Consider the following 14,444-nt stretch of genomic DNA (forward strand, 5'->3'; position numbering starts at 1 on the left):
TATCAAAATATTTTGGAAGTATAAATTTATGGAAGGAAGTTTGTATTTCATTATTTACCTAAGAAAGATAATAATGCATTCTCAGATCTTATTGAAAATTCTGGTTTCTCAAGATATCACCAAAACATTTTGAAATACTTAAATTACCATCTACAAATATATCTATAATACAAAGCAATTAGAATCCCCACTATACAATACATATAATTTAATATTGGATGAACTCTTTAATGCATTGATTTTAGGCAATATTACATGATATTGAACCCCATTTTGCCAATTGTGCTTCCTCAACATTGCAAAAAATAAGTGCTATGATACAAATCGACAATGGAAGAAGCAAACAGAGGACTGATAAAGGGTCACCCTCCAAGAAGGGATGGAAAGATGATGATGCTACTGCACAATAGGTTAAAACAATTGGAACACAAGACAGAATCCCATCGGGAGAACAGTGGAGATTCTGTTGTAGTATATTTTGCACTCCCTGGGCAGTAGTTTTACGCAAGGAAATAGTTTTTGTTGAAGCAACTGTGAGGTCATAAAGAGTACATTTACAATTCTGAGTGTGAATTTTGAGTAAACATTCTTTTTTATGCAAGTGACTATTGCAACTGTTCAGAAGGTGGGATTTTAAATACTGTATTGTAGATGCTATTTAACTGATCTGATTTCCTTACTTGACATCGAACTCTACAAGGTAAGGGACTCTGTTTTATCCTTGTGATCCCAGAAATTAGCATAGTTCTAGACATCATCAATTTGCAATCAATTCATGATAAATGGATAAATGATGAATGTGGTGAATTGACCAAGATTTTGCAGTAATTGACCAAGTTCTGCACATGGCATGGCTTCTGAATCTTTTGTCAAGACATCTATAAAGGTGTTCCCAATTCTTTACAGTGTCAGAAAAGACAAAGACTGTTCTCAGTGAAAACATTCAATTGATTAATTTGCTTGTAAAGCACCAGTATTTGTCTTTCACTGAAAGTTAATATAGCATGATAAATCTATTGTCTGGTATACAAAGTCAATATTCTTATTTACCACCTCTATATTCCCATGGAATTAATCTAACTCATGATTTAGAGAGTATTTTATCTAATATTGTTTAAATGATTCTATTTGTTATAGTATGTGAAGATTCTGGCAATAGTCGACTGTGTGGTACTTTGGAGACAGCTGTAATATAAACTAGGATTGGTTTAGAACTGAAAATATTACTATTACCAATCTGGAATTTGATTGGCAATATGATACACAGATGTTGCATTATAATGAAATATTCCAATGAGAAGTACTTAAAGATTTTTATGTGCTATTTTAAATATGACTTACAGTATGTTTGTAAATAAAAGTAGATACACGTTCAACTGCCAAATTTTTCTAAATGCTGTCTGAATTATATTTAGATTTGTTGATCATTATGGGTTTTTTTTTTTTTATTTTTCATATTTTGTATTGGGGATTGAACTCGGGTACTTTGCTACTGAGCTACATCTCCAGACTTTCTTATATTTTATTTAGAGACAGGGTTTTGCTAAGTTGTTTAGGGCCTTGCTAAGTTGCTGAGTTTGGCCTTGAACTTGCAATCCTCCTACCTTAGTTTCCTGAGTTATTGGGATTACAAGCATGTGCCATTGAGCCTGGCCTTATTATGGGTCTTAAAGAAAAAACTTCATATGATAAAATGAGCATCTAAAAGAGAACATTCCTTAAGAGAATTATGCTTAGCAGCCAGGTTTCTTAGAAATTCCACAAGATTAGAGCCATTAGCAATATGACTTAGAGTTCCTCTTGGGAAACCACTATTGAACAAAACGTTGGGTAGCAAGTTTGTCCTAATGGAAATGGCAACAGTGTTTATTGTGATATGCCGTGACTATTTATAAATATTGCTGAGGACAAACTTGTATTATTTCAATAATATGAATTTTGAACGATCCATTTTCCAATCTTATACCCTGAAACTATTTGTGTGTCTCAAATTTTGTTGCCAAGATTCTATTTAAAGAAACCCAAGAAAGACATAACTTTGAAAGTGTTATTCTCTGCCACGTTGATCTGCTGTCAAGGCCAATGTTCTGATAAAAGAAGATAAAACATAGTGGTTGAAACTCATTTATTTTCATAAGTGAATCAATAAAACCAATGGGTAGCACTAAGATAATCAAAGAATTGAAAAAAAAGTCTATATCCAGATTAAGATTAGGATTATTTCTTCTGGAAAGATAAAGACGGACGTGCTAAGAAGGCTGATGTGAGTGAAAGCGACCAAATCCTAACTTGATGTGTATGTTACATCTCAGTCCCTACTTACCCAGTCCTACTCAGCAGTTGATTCTCCGTTTGCTTAAATATAATTATTTTAACACTTTTAGGAAATATGCAAAGAGAACAATATCAGTTTTGTGAGGGTAAGACCTCCTTATATCTTGCTCACAGTTTTATCTACAGTGGCTAGCATGTTGCCTGGGATAGAGTAGACACTTGGTATTTACTGACCCAATGAAAGAGATTGTCCCCACATAATTAGGATACTGATGACAAGTTATCTTTGCCTATGTTTTTTTTCTTTGAGTGGATATTATGAAATCGAAACTAACCTCCATCCTAAGAAATTCAACATCATAATTCAACATTCATAATTCAAGAAATTCAACATCATAACACACACATATACATACAACATACATTCACTCTTACTTAATTTATCATATAATAGTTATTTTACCCTGATAGAGCAAGGACAATGGAAAAAGTTCAAAATGGTTGCCAGGGATTATGGTTTCCACTGACCATTGAAGTTTAATAAGCACATTCATGATCTTGAAATACACCTAGAGTTTTCCTCACTTGCTCAGTAATTTTTATTGCCCTGCACTTGGTAGTTGTGTAGTGTATAAGCACTTCTTCTCATTTTGATCATTTATCACACTTATTGCTTTATTAATACAGTTGCCAACTTGGTTTCTTGATTGTTCCTCTAGAACAAAAGCTTTTCTGTTCATCCCAGCATCTTTAGTTCTAGATACCTTTCAACCTTCATGATTCAAGCAGCTGACCCAAGTCATCCTTCATACTCCAGTCAACATGTCTAATGCCCTCTCTGGTAAAACTAAAGACTTTCAATTCTGGCTGTCCATTAGAATCCACTGGAGGGGTGCTTTGGACACCCAAACTCCATGTCAGACCAACTAGATAAGAATTTGTCATGGTGGGACTTTGTGTAAGTCTTTAAAATCTGTGCAGATGAATATTCATGTACAATGAAGAGTTGAGAACTACTGGGCCAAATATTACTATTCCTTCCACCACCAACTTTGTTGGGACATTTGTATGGTGAGGCCGGTCAGGATGGTGTCAGAGTTCACCACCTTACTTGGGCACTATCATTTAGACTGGCCCAGAAGAGTGGCCCTAGCTCTCGCTCTGCCTCTCCATGACTTTCTTCTCTTTTTTTCCTTAGCGATGCCCAATCCTCCAAATCTACATAACATATGAAAAAAATGTACTGTTTTACTAATTAAATATTTTTATTGTTTCCCTTTAGTAACAAATTAGCTTTATTTTCTCAAAATATTTCAATTTGGCTGTATTCTTTACCACATAGCTTAAAAATAAATTGTGAACAGAAAGCTAAGCTGAAAACAAACTAGATTAATGTCAAGAGAATAATGTTTAGCTTTGAAAAGTACAATTTGGAAACAGAAAAATGATCATGGCAAGATATGTTGCTAAAATAATTACTGTAACCAGAAAATTTATCAAATAAAATCCCCCAAACTGTTTATAATATGGACAGAAGATAAAATTAAAGTCTTCCTCTGGAACCTGCCTAAATTTGACTTCAGTACTTATTTGATTTCTAATACAGAGGTAATATAGTTTAACACTGAAAACAAATTGACTAGATAATAGATGAACTTTATGTGAGAATAAAACCAGAGACATTAAGATATTAGGGTTTGTTTATTGTTTTTATCCCTCTGGATCAAATTTTTCAGAAAGAAAATGTTATTAAATCAAGTCTGCTGCCTCACATTGTCAACTCCAGCCTCATAGCAATAAGAAATCTTGGCACACTGAAACAACAGCAAGATGATACTTCTCTTTGGAAAAATTTGACAGTAAGTTTCAACAAAGGTAAAACAAAGCATAATGAAACCAGAGTCCCCTAAATCTGAAAATATAAAAAAAAAATAAGATCTTCAGTAGATCATAGAAATGTCTTTCAAAACATTTTCAGTAAAATCACTCAAGTAGCAGAACACCCAAGAAGTAAAACTGCTCAGTATCTCTCTATCTATATAAGTCAAATCATGGTATAAATGAACATTGATTATACTAAACCTTTGTAGGATGCTGGTCTCAAGACCACTAAATTCATACTTATGATCCAAGAGTTGGCTATGAACCCAATTAGGAAAACAAAGCTGAAAGGAATGTAACTTCTAAACCAAACTTCAACAGAGTAGGCAAATAAGATGATTCAGGAATATGTTGGAGAGGAGGCAGCTCATATCCTAGAAGAGTAGAAAACCTCAAAAGCAGAGAGAGATAACCTAGGGAAAAACAGGTAGAGATGATGTTAGAAAGGAAAATGGGGACCAATTTGCAGAGCCTGGCGCTTAGTTATATAAAGGATTTCCAAACATGAGAGAGCCACTGTTCATAATTATAGAAATTATGGAGCAGGCAATATTTTTCAGGAATGAAAAGGAACAAATTTGTTTATTTTTTCCAGTGCTGTGGATAGACCTAGGGCCTCATTCATGCTAGGCAAGCACTTCACCACTGAGCTATACCCCTAGCCCCAGATATGCCCCACATTTTTAAACTAAGGGATGATCCTTTAAGTGGAAGACTAGTCATTTGGGTATTGTTATGTTTCTAAAAATATATTGGGAAAAAAGATCTGACAGCCAGTTATAGATCATACAGGAGCACAGAACCATGCATATCAATTGATACATAGATTTGAAAAAGGCAACTCATGCCAGTTTAACTAATCTTCTCCAACATGGGCTTAAAAGGCTCAGTGGGTTTCCCTGAGAGAGGGAAAAGTATATTTAATCAACTTAATTCATGTAAAGTCATTGATTCTTTCCTACATGATATTCTCAAATTAAGATAAGAAGTACAGACTTTGGGGACATTTATTAGACACTTCCCATGTGCTGGACATCAGGTAGGCTCTATTATATGACTATGTCAATCCAGTCCTCTGAAAGAAATATTATTCACATCTATAAAAGTACAGACTAGGATATAAAGGGTTTAAGTTGCTTTTCTAAAAGAATCTGAATATTAAAGAAATCAACTTCAGATTATCTTCCGCTTTTCCCTTCTATCCTTCCTTTATAAGTCAGTTATACATAGGAGAAGAATTCACATGCTGACTGGCAAGTCAACACCTTACCATTTCTACTGCGCAACCAGATGGCCATCCTAATGATCATCACTACCATTGTTACTGTTATAAGAATTCCTGCCATGAGACTTTTTCTCTGATGCCAAAACTCCCACAAAGAGCTGGTTCCTCTCTCCTCATTCTAACAGTGAAGGCTGAGAAATTCTCCCTTTTTATGGTTCCAAGATGAGACTTGCTGCCTCCATCATCTAAGGAATAGGGGCAAATTCCTGTTGGCTCAGAGTTGATTAAAGCAGAGGTGGAGAAAGAGATATGAGATGCCCCAAGAATCTTAAGTTAGAACTCTAAATGTATTTTTTTAATACATATATACTTTGTAAACAAGGTGGTTAGGTCTAAAATGCAGTTATTTGTACAGGTCAGTTACACTACAGTTTAAATTTTTTTGTCATTAATGGACTGATGTGGGACGTGACAATCATTATAATGTTGTTCTTATCAGAAAATTCATTCCAAATTCAAATTAACTTACTTGTAGATGAGCTTCTGAAATGCAGGTAAATTATAAGTTAAGTATTCCCTTCATAGCCTTAATCATATTACTTTCAGGCAGAGGACTAGACTTTATTATTTGGGGCATTTACATCATACAATGTATCATATTTTTTACACTGTGTGTGTGTGTGCACATTCTATATGTGGTGAATTGTTCCTTGAATCCAAGAATAATGCCTCTTTTATAAAATCTAGAAATATGCTTGCAAAATATAGTCAATCAATGAATATTTAATGAATAAATGATTTAATGGATATAACAAGAATACACTGATGAGATTTATGAATATTCAATTTCCCTAATGTCATTTTCTAAAGACAGCAATAAAATCTGAAGTGATCTCTACCAAACAATAAAAAACCCTGAAAAACAGGAATAAACCACCAACAGCAAGAGCACTTATTTAGAATGGGAAATGAAAGGTATCTATGTAAGAAGAGAAAAAAATCAGAAACTAAGAACAAGATACTGTGTAGCAGTACTGGGATGGGGAACGCCCATGTTCCTGAGATGTTTTACAGTGTAAATAACACTCAATTCTAGATACTGTAAATTAACTTTATCAGTATAATTTTTAAAAAGTTTGTGAGAAAATAACGAGATAATTCCAATAAGACTGGCTAAGATTGGGATGGACATGAACCTTTTGAGGACTAAGATGTAAGAATTAAACTTTATTTCAAAAATAGGCAAAGCACATCTACTAGTACATGAATAATGTTGATATGATTAGTAACCAGTTATTATCCACCTCCCATGGAGGAGAAAAATATAGGTGATCTTTTATTTATTGTAAATATTGAGATATGCTTATTCATAAGAAATAACATCTTGACAGTATGAAAATATTAGACTCTTCACTCAAAACTATACATTGGTTTCTTTCCTAAGCAAAGGGAGCACTCATCCATGTGAATGTTTTAGATATTGATATGAACCAGGATGGGTCAATGATTTCTTAAGGTGCCTTCCAATTCCAGGATTACAAATTTCATTTATTTATTTATACTTACATGTAAAAATCGTACATATTTTGTGCTAACATGTGGTACTTCAATGCATGCATACATTGTCTAATGTTGAAATCAGATTAAACATATCTAACTTCTCATTTATCATTTCTTTATGAAGAAAGCATTCAAAAATCCTTTCCTCTAGCTGTTTGAAAAGCACAGTACATTATCATTACCTGTACTCACCCTGCTGTTTGATAGCACACTAAAACTTATTTCTTGCAACTGTAAGTGTCCATCCCTCCTTCCACCCTACTCTTCTCTACCTCTCGTTACCACCATTTTACCCTCAGCTTTTACGTGATCAACTTTTTTAGATTCCACATATGAGTAAGAGCATATGGTACTTGTCTTTCTATGTCTGGTTATTTCACTTAATGTAATGATGATCTTCAATTTCATCTATGACATTACAAATAGCAGGATTTGTCCTTTTTAATGGTTGAATAATATTCCATTGTGTTTATTCCATTTTCTTTATCCACTCATCAGTTAATGTACACATGTTGTTTCCATTGCTTGGTTATTATGGATAGTCCTACAATAAACATAAGAGTATGCAGATAAGTCTTTGACATGCTTATTTCATTTCCTTGGGATATATGCCCAGTAGTGAGATTGCTGCAACATACAGTAATTCTTGATTTTTTTGGGGGGAAATAATGCCTGCGCTAATTGATATTCCCACTAACAGTGTGCAAATGTTCTCTTTTCATCTCATATTTGTAAGTACTTGTTATCTTTCATCTTTTGATTATAGCCATTATAACTGGAATAAGGGGAAATTTCATTGAGGGTTTGATTTGAATTTTTCTGATTAGTGATGTTGAACAGTATTTCATATACTTGTTCGTCATTTGCTTTGCATGCCTTATTTTGAGAAATGTTTAAGTCTCTCTTGTCCATTTTTTCGTTGTATTATTTGTTGTTGCTTTTTTATTTTTATTTTTATTTTTACTATTGAATTGTTTAAGTTCTTGTATTTTGTGGAAATTAACCCCTTATCAGATATATAGTTTACAAATATTTTCTATCTTTCCATAGGTTGTCTCTGCTGTTATTTCTTTCACTGTGCAGAAAGCTTCTTCATTTGCTATAATCCTATTTGTCTCTTTTTGGTTTTGTTTCTTGCACTTTCAGAGGTCCTATATAAAAAATCCTTCCCCATTCCAATGACAGTAGCATCTCTCCTATGTTTACTTGGGTTGTTTCATAGTTTCAGATTTTACATTTAAGTCTTTAATTCATTTTGAGTCGATTTTTCTAACTATTGAGAGATGGAGTCATTTCACTCTTCTGCATGTAGATGAGAATTCTTTCTTGATGGTTATTATAGTTCTACATAATAACAGGATTCGCTGTGATATATTCATACATGTACAACTCATAATTTGTTCTGTTTCATTCCCTCATACTCTCCTTTTCTTCCCCTCTTCCACCCCACATTCCCCTCTTCTAGTCTATTAGTTTCTCTTCTCTTTTCATGAAGTCCCTTTCCTTTCCTTTTGTCTTTTTAAGAAAATATAGAATTCTTCACAAATGTTCAGGATCCATGATGATCTTCTCTGTGTCATTCCCATTTTAGTGTATGTGCTTCCAAAGCAAGCACTTAGATCAGGGCTCTGAATTTCTGTAGTACAACAGGGTGTTGCTTGCTGGGATCACCTCAACAAAGTGCTACTGACCCTGAGGCTTAGCTGATGGAAATTTATGTCTGGCAATTAGGCTAGAAGTCAGAAATCAAGGTGTTGTTAGATGAACTCTTTCTAAGGTCTGTGAAGGAAGAATGCATTGTAGACCACTCTCCTGGGCTTGTAGATGGCCATCTTTTCTCTAAGTCCTTTCACATTAACTTCCCTTTATATATGTCTGCCTCTGTGTCAAATAACCCATTTTTAGAAAGATACCAGTCATGTGGATTAGGGCCCACCCAAATGATATCATATTAATTTAACTACCACTATAAATTTCCTATGTCCAAATAGGGTCACACTTTGAAATACTGGGAGTTAGGACTCCAACGCATCTCTTTTGAAGGACATGATTCAACCTGGTAGTCTCAGATATACACAATCATGCTGTCCTAAATAGTATTCTCTAATGAAATGGATTGTAACCCACAGAATTATGGAAGATTTTCATATTGCTGAGAAACCTCACACTTACCTTTACTCTTACTGTATCTGTCAAAGAGGCTTCTGAGAGGGGGTGATGGATTCTGCTGCAATTGTGAATGCTGCATTGTAATATAAAAGTTTCTCCCATCTTTTCTTAGTCCTTTCCCTTCAATTTCGGCATCTGCTGAGGTCCCAGATATGTTTGGCAGTCTTAAAATTGGAAGCTTCCATTGCTGCTCCATTCACAATGAAAATAGTTGGAGACAGGAAAAATATAGCCCAGGCAGTTGCCAACATACCCTTGACAAACGGGTCAGTGTTTCTTCTACATGCAATATATTTGCATAAAGCAGTCAATACCTACACGACAGAAAAAGGGTAAAATCCACCAAAATATCGCCCTGTTGTTAGGATTGGTCTTTCAAGGTTTATAATACTCTTTAATTTTGCAGAAAATGAGTGTTTTGTACAACTAAATTTTCCACTGAGGAGTGAAGATTGAGTTCGAAGAAGGAATTTTCATGAATATCTTTCTTAATTTGAATTTGACACAAGACTAATTTATTCAGCTATTATGCATTGGGCATCTTTTTTTTTTTTTTTTTTTTTTTTTTTTTGTAAGCTCTGTGCTATGCAAGGCCCTATGAGGATACTCACTAAGGGATGTAGTTCCTATTCAAAGGAAGTTAGGTTAGCAGAGAAGATAAACATGTACACAGCTAACTGGAATACAAAGCAACATTCAATAAGTGCTTTAACAGAGATAGAATAAAGTGCTGTGGGGCCCAGAGGAGGGAGAGATGAATCATGTTCTCAGGAATGTACTTTAACACCACTTTTTGGTCTTTTGATTTTACTTACAGTTCTAGAAGGTGAACTTGGAAAAACTTTGCAACAGCATTTTGAGAACTGAGATTTTGAAACCAGAAGGTTAGAGCTGGGTATTGCAGCTGATAAACAAAGAGAGTTGTATGCCTGTGTCGAATGAAAATGCCACTGCATTAGTCCAGCAGTTCAATCAAATGTCCCTAATCCTCCATCAATCTAAACAGAACACAACCATACCTTTTTCAGGCCAAGCGTACAAAAAACCTGCCAAGAGAACGGAAATGAAGCTAAAATTACTGCTGTTTCATGAAATTTATGATGCCAAAAATGCCATTTAAGTTAAGCTGCTGCTGAAGAAAAAAAATGTATTTAATTAAATGTGGGCCAGGCCATTCATGGTTTCCTTTGTGGGGTGCAGAGGGGTTTGCTCTACACTACCCATTATTGTTGGCAACAGTTCTTCTTGGCTAAGGAACCATTTAAAAATAAAAACAAATGAAAAGACTATGATGCTTTTCCTCATTGAAAAAGACTCAAAAATTAAGAGTGCTCAGAGAAACTTCAATGTGTTTCTATGGTAATCAAGATCAGCAGCATGAGTCTATCGTAATTATATATTCCAAAGCTCAAAGTTATAACTCACTGAAATTCTGTAGTTACTAAAGAAAAAGGATTAGGAGAATTGTCCAAATCACATGAAGCATTTTCAGAGTAGATACATAATAAAATTCTGAATAACTTTAAAAATAATGATGTTATAATGTTTCATAGAGCTAGAACTGAAAGGGCGTCTTAGCTCAAACTCATCAGTGGACAAATCAGAAAAACAAAGTCCAAAGTACCGAAAACTACCTGTTCTAAGGTCCCTGCAGCTCAGACTACAACCCTGGTCTCCTTTTACCCAGTTTGCTGATCTTTCTAATATTCTAATTATTTGTCGCTGAAAAGTACAGAATTAAAGATGCTAATTCATATTTCGGGTATAAAAATAACAAGGCTGATTGGTACTCCAAGTTTAAATACGTGGATTTTGAAGCCAGACTGCTTAGATTTACATTCCGGCATCTCCATTTACTAGTTTTGTGTTTGAACAAGAACCAAATTGCCTTGTGCCTTATTTTCTCAGTTGAAATGAAGGTGACAGCTTCTGCTACCTTGTTGAGTTGTCCTGAGAAATAAATGAGTTAACAAGTGTGAAGTGCATAGAAATGTGCCTGAAACATAATGTGTTTTGTGACTATTATTTCAATCATCTAAATCAACCATTTAAACATTTTTCCATGTTGAGAACATTGCCTTCCACCAGTGGCTTATCTTGGGAAAATGTCAAAGTGGTTGCAATGGTCTTTCGTGTACTCATTTTTCCTGGCTGAGCACTCTTTCCTCTGTCTTTGAGCATCCAGCATCCTGATTATGTTGCCTATACCATAATTGCAATGTCCTATTTGGTTCTGTCCACATCTGGAAGCAATTGTGCCCAAAATTGCCAGCCAATTCCTCTCCACAACTGTCTGGTCTCACTCCCTTGGGACACCACAAAGTATATCTGAAATGTTATGATATAGTTGTTTGGTATATTGTCCCTCTGAGGGGTAGTGTGCTTTTGAGATTGATTGTGTTTAGTATTGCTGCTTCAATAATGAGATGAATATCTAATTGAGGAATTCTAGATATTTTCGTAGGGCAACAGATAGGGGACAGGGACTCAAAGACTTTTGAGTATTTGTTATGTTATCTCAGTTAATTCTCAAGCAGGGAATGCAGTATTATCTTCCATTTCAGCAATAAGGAGACTAAAGCTCAGAGAGAACAGGTGACATGCTTAAAATCATACAACTAATGAATTGAAGGAAATTCTGTTTGATCTGGCTCCAAAATCTGTTCTCACTATTTTTTGATAAATAGTTCTTTAATCAATGCTCTTCAAACCACTCATTTGTGCAAGTGATTCAAGCTCATGTCTTAACATGGGCTCTTTCTCTCTAGGAACTGCTGAACTGCCTTCTAGTTGATATGACAATTCAAAATATATCCAAAATATTTTCTGTACCATCTTGTATGGAAAGTCAAGGTACCAAGCAAGTGGTATAATATATTTTACATGGAAATTTTTGAATATACTATGTATATCAAACACAAGAGCTTGTTACACATTGACCACTCTGTTGGTTTGCTATGAAATGAAATGATAGAGCAGGAATAAAATGCGTTCAATAAGTATGTTTTCAACTAGTCAGTGAATCCCCTTAACCAGTTATTTCACAGAAGAAGAAAATGTAAGATGGCATTTATACTAAATAGTCAAAGTACAAATAAATCCGTGCACTAATAAATTGTTGAAAGAAAAAAATTAAGCAGAAGCATAAATATGCAATGATTTTGCATTAAACCTGGGCTATACTGGTTGCTAAGGTGTAAGAGCCCAGCACATGTGAAATAATCTTCAAGCACATGAATTAACATAAATATATCTTGAGGTTGTCAAACTCTATTCTGAAAGGCTTAAGGTTTTATATTTGGATAAAAGCATTTTTATCACAATGCAGTCTTTGCTGAACCACCTCATTTTATAGTTCTGTCTCAGAGAAGAAAAGTCAGCTGGAGAGTTTATGTTGATCTAGTAACTTCTCTAGAGTGTTTCTGTGGTAAATATATCTTCTTAGAGGTCCTCAGAATGACTTCTGAAAAGAACACACTAAAACCTTTATCTCAAGGATTTATTGCTTATTATCAATAAACTTAGCAATGATGGGGACTGGGAGTAGAGCTCAATGGTAGAGCTCTTGCCTTGCATGAACAAGGCTGTGGGTTCCATTACCAACACTACTAAAACAAACAAAGAACTTAGCATCCATCATATGTGAAGCTGCAGGCTAAATGTCAGAAATATAGATATAGTATGCAGTTTAGATTGTGCATGGGAAGAAATGTCATTCACATAAAGAAATGACAGTTAAATCAAGAACACAAAAGCTAAGTAGTATAGAAAATGAGTGCCCTGGATTAGGTGAATGTTGCCATTAACTGGGGTATCAGGGTGATAGTGGGCCAGTCTTTGTAGATGAATTCATTGCACATAGTTTAAGTGTTACCCTATCTACCTTATGGCTAGCCATTATGAATGCTTAATAAAGAAAGGTAATGTGTCTTCAAGAAATAGACAAGTAACAAAGACTAATTAAAAACTCATTCTATACATTACAAGAGGCAAGCTCTGTGAAAGTGATAATTTATAGCTTTAAAGCTCCTTTGTGATTAAAGATTTTATTGTATGTTAAGAGACAATGTGACACAAACCCAAAACATGCAAAGCAGCAGAAAGCCAACTGAAAATGGTAACCATTAACACAAGCAGATTTTCCTCTCTCAACCTTGTACAGTGCAATGTAATGTGGTCCCAATATACCCACTCCATCCTTAGCTACAGGGCAAGATCATGGACAATAATGAATAAGAGAGAAGTCCTATGACTCAGCACCAGAGATGCCAAGAGAAGGTATAAGACAAAAGGGGAAAATAAATAAAAAGGATAGTCCAACGATAGATAAGGTCTAATAGCCTGAAGACAAGAAAGTGATGTAAGAAAATCCAAACAAGAAGCCAAGGGCCAGGCATCACATAGAAACAAGGTATTAAAACAGACAGAACAACGAATCAAATTCAAGAAAGCAATAAGAACAGAGACAGATAGAGCATTCAGAAAATAAGGAACCAGATTACTGAAAGAAAACCTAATTGGCTGACTTTCTAGACTTGGCTAGTCATTGGCATGAACACTGAAAAACTGTTGCAGCCTTAAAACTTTACATACTTGGAGGGCAATTCTTCTAATGGACAATTGCTGATAGGAATGACTCATTCTTTGGGGGCTTTGAAATCTTCATTTTGTTGTATAAAAAAGTGAGTGATAGACCGGGCATGGTGATACACACCTGTAATCCCAGTGACTCAGTAGACCGAGGCAGGAGGATCACAAGTTCAAAGCCAGCCTCATCAACTTAGTGAGGCCCTAAGCAACTTAACGAGATCATATCCCAAAATTAAAAAAATAAATAAGTTTGGGGATGTGACTCAGTGGTTAAATGCCCCTGGGTTTCAATCCCTGGTACCAAATAAATAAATAAGTAAATAAAATGAAACGTGGGCTGGGACTGAGGAAGTGCCTCAGTGGTCGAGACCTTACCTAGCATGTATGAGGCCCTGAGTTCAATCCCTAGCAACATAAAAAGAGAATAGAAGAAGAAAGTGAGTTGTTAGTGAGTTAAGTTAATGGAGAAAAGAATCTTTAGGGTTGAATCTTTGCTTCAACTTGCTGTAAATGTTAGAAAGAACCTTTTATTCCCATTTAAGATTTCTGTAAAGATTCTTTTTGTAAGGTGTGGAGCACTGGAGATACTATAAGCATTCTAAATGCCTTCTACATTCATAAAGTAGAATAAGACTGGGTACCAAAATGGTCTCAAACTTGAAGTTTGAGAAAATACCCTGTTCATGATTTTAAGTAAACACTTTGCAGATTCATTCTCTCCCTCTCTCTCAGAATTCAGTTCAAA

The sequence above is a fragment of the Sciurus vulgaris genome, assembly GCF_902686455.1.
Source record: "Sciurus vulgaris genome assembly, chromosome: X".
Classification (NCBI taxonomy): Eukaryota; Metazoa; Chordata; class Mammalia; order Rodentia; family Sciuridae; genus Sciurus; species Sciurus vulgaris.